The 7935-nt window shown below is 33.5% G+C and overlaps 2 long non-coding RNA genes across 2 annotated transcripts; both read left to right on the top strand.

Moving 5' to 3' along the window:
- The first annotated feature begins 656 nt into the window (after window positions 1-656).
- On the top strand, window positions 657-4857 carry LOC145814444 (uncharacterized). Its single transcript, XR_014357797.1, has 3 exons — window positions 657-732; window positions 3151-3262; window positions 4686-4857. It is a non-coding gene; the product is annotated as an uncharacterized LOC145814444 (long non-coding RNA).
- Window positions 4858-5699: 842 nt separating this feature from the next.
- Window positions 5700-6927, top strand: LOC145814460 (uncharacterized). Its single transcript, XR_014357818.1, has 4 exons — window positions 5700-5738; window positions 5839-5919; window positions 6102-6267; window positions 6676-6927. It is a non-coding gene; the product is annotated as an uncharacterized LOC145814460 (long non-coding RNA).
- Window positions 6928-7935: the final 1008 nt, after the last annotated feature.

The raw sequence follows: 7935 nt of genomic DNA, 5'->3' as shown, positions 1-7935 counted from the left end.
TTTTGAGACATTTTAGTGAGGAAATTATATTGTCATCAATTTTAGAGGAAACATTTTAACATATTGGGCAGTAATGGAAAAAATAGACTACTAACTTTTTTCCCCCTTTATTTTTGTTTATCAATTTTTCTCTCCCCTCTCTCTTTCTCTCTCTCAAAACAAAAACACAAGTTAATTAACTCTCTAAACTTATGGTGACGAAAAGTAGTGAAAAAAATATTTCGTCACTAAATAAGAATAATCCGTGACGAATTATAAATTTTGTCACATATAATAAAAAGTAAAAATAATAGGTGACGAAATTTATTTTCGTTAATAAATACTTATTTTTAGGTGAAGAAAAATTAAATTTCGTCACCAAAGATTTTTCCTGTAATTTTTTTTGGGTGACGCCAAAATTTTGAGATTTTTAATAAGAAAAAAATTTGTCACCAATTATAAAATTATCAGTGAGAAATATATTTTCGTTACAAATAATTTTAAATATTTTTTTTAAAATAATTAATTTTAAATATTTTAAAATTATTTAATAAAAAATATATTTTCGTCGTTAATAATTTTAATATTTTAAAATTTGTAATGACAAAATTATTTTCTCACCAACCAATCTTGAAGGGGAACTTTAAGATTTGGCGGTTAGGGGAAAAAGGAACCCCATTGATTCTCCCCCACCCTTTTTTTTTTTTGGTGCTCCAATTTTCGTCTCATCCCTCTCTTGCAAAACACACAAAGGTATGGCCTCTCTCTCTCTCTCTCTCTCTCTCTCTCTCTCTCTCTCTCTCTCTCTCTCTCTCGTAGTTGTTTAATGGTGGGATAAGGGTTTTCGGTAACGTGGTGGCGCTGTGGTGGGGATGGAATGGTGTAACGGAGGTGCGGTGTGAGAGGAGGAGGGCTAGCGGTACTTTAGTAGGGAGGGAAAGGGCAGGCATTTTAGATTTGTAGTGGAGAAAAAGAGTAGTTTTGTGGTCGTGGATAATAGGGAAGGAGGCAATGGATCTATGGTAGTAGAGGGTTGGAGGGGCTGTTTCAAGAGGCGGAAGGGGAAGTGTAACTAGCTGGGATAGGGGTTCCTAAGGGGAATGAAGAAGTTGGGGAGCCAAAAGAGGGTTGGGAGAGGGAGACGGTGTAGAAGCCCTTGTGTTTGATAAAATACTTGTGTGAAACATTGCCATATTGTTGGGTATTTTAGAGTTGAAGGGCCATTTTAGTTCACCAGGTTTGAGTTGTTATGTTTGAAAAAATTTCCATCACAAATCCAAGACTTGCATTTTAATTCTCCTTCATTACATTGTAAAATTGATTCATTGTGTACACAATTTGTAAAGGATTACGTAACTTCTTAGAATATATTATCACGCATCTGTTATTAAACTATGATGGTGAAACTGTACACAACCTATATGTGCAAAACTTTGGTGAATTTCATATTTGTATTGGACTCGTTTATTGAATTAGAAGAACAACAAGACAAATAAGTTATAGTCCTCGTTTGGGGTTTGGCATTTTTAGTGAATTTTTGACTTGTTGAGTATAACAAAAAAGTTAATGTATTTGGGAATGACTTTTTTTAGTTGTATTAAAAAACTTGAATGACTAGTGTGTTTGATTTGATTTTTTTAGTAATTTTGAGTTTTTGGTCTTTTTAGTAGCTTTTTGCCTTTATTAGTCAAAAAACCAAGGTGCCAAACGGGGCCATAATTCGAATGTCAAGTGTTTGGTGGACTGTATAGAGATAATTGTGTAGACCTACATTGAGGAGGATGAGATCCTGGTCCACAAGATTAAGCATGGTATGCTCTTTTGTATTCATGGCTTCCAATGAAGGGTTTTGTTTCAACTACTTGCATTACAAGCTAAATATGTGACCTTCAAGGCAGTCTCTTTTGTATGCCCATGCCTATTTGGATTGCACCTCTTCTGGTGCTATTTAGTGATAGCTTTATTTGTTACTAAGAAAATAAATAATAGTTTTTGTTTGAATGAGAATTTGTGGAGTCTGGTAGGATTTGACAAAATTTACTGAAATAATTAAAAACATTTAAAAATTTTAGTCTGTCGAGATTTAACCTAATATGAGGCAACTCAAGACTTGTTTAAATTTAGGATGGTCCTTAGCATCAACTGTAAATTCATTGCTTTGGAACCATCTTTTTGAGTGACTCCTTTTCTAGTATGATCCTTCTATTTTCATTCTGTCAGTGGTGGGCCCATAGTTTTTCTTTTCTTCTACAGGAAAACAATACTACTTGCTACTGGTGTCGTGGTTGCTGGTGGGACAGCTGCACACTTGCGATCAAGATATTGTGGCAAAAGGCCTGATCGCTTAGCAGTATACTTTTGAGGGTCATGAAGCACTCGTCTATTCTGTATGTCCACATCACAAGGAAAACATTAAGGTATTCTTTGTTCACTATATAATATATAAAAGAAAGCATTGAAACTAATGCTAAGCAGTGTGTAATCTATAACATATATAAAAAGAATGTAAGTGTGGTGTAACGAATGGTGTCACACCGGTGCTTCTTGTGCAAGTCTGTTGGTTCTTTGTTTGCAAAGCAAATTTGGGCCAGCTACGTGGACTTGAGCTTAGCCACACACACGACAGTAGAAACAATAGAAACAATGAGCTGTCTTCAGAGTGTGTATGCGTTCCTTCCATCCTGATCTTGCCGATCGCCCAACCAACCAAAGCCCACCATCTATCCCTCTCATAAGTTTCTTGTGTGCTGAGAAGAAAGCGGTGCTCTTTGTTTGCTTGTTCAGCTGATCTCACCCTTGGTTGCCCTCACATTTGTTTGCACTGGTGTGAATTTGCGTCCCTATATGTTTTTACCAAAGCAATTTGTATGCATATTTCTTTATATATATGAGATTGAAACAATTTTGCTCCAAATTAGGAAACTTTGGATTTTTATTTGTTAATTTGGAACATTTTGCCAAACTATTAGAGGGTTCCCAGTACCCTAATTAGTTTCTTCTCCTGCATTCATCGGCTTCTAATGTGACAATTGGATTAGATAAAATTAGATTGAACCACACTTCTTAAATTGTCTAGATAATTTGCTCGAAGGCAAGCAATGTGTGAATTTTTTTCTTAGATCTTAATTCACTTTTCTTTATTTGACTTTACTATTTTCTCTTGAGATGCAGGGCTTCTGATTATCCACAATCCTATGTGCTGGAAAAGAAATCTGCACAGTGTGTCAAATTATTATCCAATTGATAACTTCCATGTAATCTGGCAACAGAGCTTTCTGTGGTGGTGAGTTGGTGACCGATTATATAAAACCATATATATTTTATATGATATTAGCTCTCAAACCAGAGTATGTAATTTTCTGGTTTGCAATTTTTTTCTTTTTTCTTTTTTATGTAGAGATTTTGATATTGGATTTTTATGTTTGTGTATTGTCTTGGTGTTTGTTATTGCATTCACAAATTTTGTACACCATCTGTTTGACAATATGTCCATAAGAGTCAAACAAGTGGGTTCAGGTGAGTGTTCATTGACTCTAATCTCTCTTTTATTCTGTGTTTCTCCCTCTCTGTTTTGGTATCCGAGCTCAATCAATTCATTTGAATTGGGAATTGGTGTGTTATGTTTTGTTAGATCTTTGATTTGGGTTGTTTTTAGTTTTATATCAATTTTAGCTTGATTTTGATATGGGTTGTTTGCACTAAATGATTGATTTAATGTTTCTATGAACTCATAACCTCATTTATTATGACCTAAGAACATTTTTGGTAATATTTGGTAAAATTAAGGACTTTCTGAGTTGATAACATAGTGTGTCAAACCCAGGTACAATTAACAGTAACACCGGGATTTGGTATTGATGGTTATTTGAGATTCAACTCATAACTTACTCTTTCTTTGCTCTCACTGCCATTCAATTGTGTGTTTTTCCTTTTAATTATTACTTTTTTTACAAATCCTATGAAAATGATATGTTTGCAGCATAGGTCCTATCAATTCAATGTTTTGGATGGTAATTTTTCCTTACTTTTGTGTTGGATTGTATTTCACCAACAAGAAGGAAAAAAGGGCAAAAAACCCACGACGGTGTATTCCGTTGTAAATACAAATATTTTAGGTATATATTGATTCTTTTTATTCCATGCACTAGGTACATAACGAAAATTCTGTGGGATTTATTCCTTTGCTATCATTTGAACTCTCTGGAACATAAGAAATGACGTAATTTTTAATGTTTAATGTATCTGTCTACACGTTGATGCCCACATTCTTAAGTTTCTTCTCTCCAACAATAATAACTATCCTATTGAAATGGAGATTTGAAAGTGTGAATAGTGAATAATCAAACATATCATGAGGGTTTGATGGACCTGATTAGCAACCATTTGTAATTTATTATTAAAAAGAATGATTGATGTGAGATGGTATGCTTGATGCCTTGTGTGATATGGTTGTGGTTGTTGGCCACTAGCTGAGTTCAAGCCATATTCTTGTGTTGGTATACTTTAGGTTAAAAAAACCTTTCCTCCAGGTTTCATGCCCTTTGAGTTTGAGGTTTGGTAATTGTAAGGCAATAGAAATGTGTATCTAGCATATAAGGCCTATGTTGAAGTACATATTGTACAGATTGAGCTCGATTTCTTTGACACTGCCAGTTCGTCAACTGCATCTCTGGTTTCTTGCTCTAACCCAATATGTGCTTCTGTAGTTCAAGCTGCAGCTGCTGAATGCTCTTCACAGAGTAATCAGTGTGATGATTCATTTCAGTATGGAGATGGAAACGGGACATCTGGTTATTATTGAACTGATTTGTTGTATGTAAAATTTTTACACAAATATGGGGGCTTCTTTAGTCAATAACTCTTCTGCTCCAGCTATTTTTGGGTAAGTTCTTAATGTTATACTGTTGGAAATATGGTTCTTATTTAGAGTGATAATTATATGTCTCGTGTCAAAGATATTTGAGATTTGTTACTTATATGAGTTTTTTTATCTGAGCTATTCATTTTCAAATTATGTCCACACTGTTCACAAATATTCATTCTAATGACGGTGTATTTTCGTGTGGGATTGAAAATGATCAATAGATTAAGAGAGTAGATGGTCAGGAGAGTCACAACAGAAGCCTAACTATGTTAATACATTCATGAAAAACATAGTTACCATTATTTGCTTAACTATACCATTTCTTCATGTACAAAAAAAACTGTAAGCAAATGTGGCAGTGGCTAACTAATCCAACCTGGCCAAACCAATCATGTACTTGGATGGCATTAAGTAAAAAAACATGTTCTATCAATGGCTAACTAATCCAACCTGGCCAAATTTCAAGTTTCTATTCTATTGTGGTTGCTGTATGCATGTATCACATGTTAATGTTCGTTTTAAGTTTTATGGGTTTGCAACTTAAATGTATTGGATGGGTGTTTTGGAAACAGGTGTAGCACCTATCAATCTGGGAACTTAATGAAGAGGGATAGAGTAATTGATGGGATTGAGTAATTGATGGGATTATTAGGTTGGTCAACAGGATCTGTCTGTCACATCACAACTGGCATCATGAGGGATTACTCCTAACGTGTTCTCCCTTGATATTTGTGATTTGAACCATTTATTTAAATCATACCCACCGAAGAGGCTTTTGTTCTATTGTTCAGTGTTTTGTTTTGCAGCTGAGACTAAACAAATAGTGGACTTAGTGGACTATAGAATATGGTTTTGTTGTCTCTTGTTCATGAGTAAAGAAATATTATATGTAATGGTAAGTCTTTATTGCCTTCTATTCATTCATCTACTATGATATTTGAACTACATGAATGGATGATATATTTTGATTGCTTGATTGTGAATATACTTCTCAGGATGTTGCTATTCTCTGCTTCTAAAGAGTAATCATCCCCATGGAAGGAGCAATTTATCATGATTACTCTATTTGACTTGAGGTAATGGCATTATCCATGTTTACTTTTGACTCTTCATTTTCAGTGATAATTTGAGTGGTTCTTGTTTTATTTGTATGTCCTCAAGCGCATGCTCAAAAAAGCAATGAATGCAATATTTATGTTATGTACCCAGCAAATTGCTACTATTATTTTTTAATTAATTTCGTAGGAAAAACTCTTAGGTGAATTTGTTTTCAGCTCCAACTTTGGAAGGAGTGGCAGCGTTGGTGCTAGAGAGAAGGAAAAGAGAGACGACAAAAAGCAATTCTTCCAACTAGCTAGCCCACGTAGTTTCAATTTAAGATAACAAGGGGCCATTTTGTTTGCCGGTTTATAATTTTATGAAATGTAAGATGTAATTATGATTAATAGGATATAAAATAAGAAATATTGTGTTTTTGATGTTATTTTTTTGAAGAAAATATTGTATCATTGCCTTGTTATATTATTTATGTCAACGATAATACGACCCCCACGCGTGGGGGTCCAACTAGTATATAAAGAAATATGCGATGTAGGTGCCATATCATGCCATATATTTTGCCATTAGTGATAGTGATATATGGTATTCTTGCAATCTTTTGGCATCTTATGTTATCCGTGTTGCTTTAGCATCAAGGATCACCTCAACTCTTTGAAGTTCTGATTTGTCAGATGCATTTCTACTAAATTGGTTTATAAAATAAAATTATTTATATATGAGTTTAGATGTAATTGATAATATATTAATGTTTTCTTTGTCTATTTCCTTTGCAGATTGGTTTTTGATGACATTTGGAAGTATACGTGCAAATGAAGATCAACTATTGAATTTTGTTTCCTGAACTGATACTTAGTTGTAGTTGTAAATTAAGATTGAGTGTTGATTTTTTTTTTTTTTTTTTTTTGTGGATTCCACGTTAGTTCATTTTGGGATTTGCTTTGGTGATTTTTTTGTTATACTTAATGGTTTATATTATTAAAGTTGTTTGATGGATATATTTTGATTTATAATATAAATTGTTTATTGATTTTTTTTGTAGAGTGATGTATAATAGCTAGTGATTTCTTAGTACAATGAAAAGACTATTGGGATATGAGCAGGGATATTTGTGAAATAATAATTGAAATTGAAATATAAAATATGGAACAGGTTTAGTGACGAATTTGTTTCGTCATTTGTACTTGTTATTATGACAAAGTGATTATTCATCATTAATAAACATTTTTTGTGACAAAATTTATTGTAACGCATATATGGAAGTTTTCATTGATTTTGTTGTTTGGTGATGAAATATTTTTCGTCACGTATATAAATATATTTGCGATGAAATATATTTCGTCACCCATGTATGACTTTTGGAGACGAAAAATTTCGTCACTTTTATATTTTACTGTGACGAAATTATTTCCTCATCAATGATCAACATTTGTGACAAATTTATTCGTCAACTAAAATTATAAATATGGTATTGAATAATTATTTGGTGACGAAAATGAGAATTTTTTGCGACAAAATCTTGTTTTATTGGTGACAAAAAATTTCGTCACTGAACTAATTTCATTGGTGACGAAATTATTTTTCGTCATGGTGGTTTTTAGTGACAAACATTCAATGACGAAGCTGGTAACAAAAATATTTCGTCACAAATATCTATAGTGACGAAATTAGCTCTTTCGAGACAAAAAAATTTCGTCATTCAAGACCCAACTTATTGTAGTGATAGGTAGAAGGGTGTAAGAAGCTTCATCTCGGGGTAGACGGTGTGAGGTAACTTGTAAATGTTAGTAATTGTATGGTTGGCCGATTAGTGACTTCCGAGTTTGGGAGCAAAGTGTTATGAAATTCTTGACTCTGTTCGTGTGAGGATAATATGTGATGATGACTACGATGATTATGAATTGTGAGATGTGAAATGATGTATGTATCGACATTTGAGCCGTGAGGGTGGCTAATTAGTATTTTGGGCTAGTTTACAGAGATGGATTCTTGCAGTCATTTCCTTCTTGGTGAGATTTGAGGATTGGTTTGGGTTA

This window comes from Camellia sinensis, unplaced genomic scaffold, assembly GCF_055761805.1.
Source record: "Camellia sinensis isolate YWXY unplaced genomic scaffold, ASM5576180v1 Unanchor10, whole genome shotgun sequence".
NCBI lineage: Eukaryota > Viridiplantae > Streptophyta > Magnoliopsida > Ericales > Theaceae > Camellia > Camellia sinensis.
This window is presented reverse-complemented; position numbering and strand designations above follow the sequence as displayed.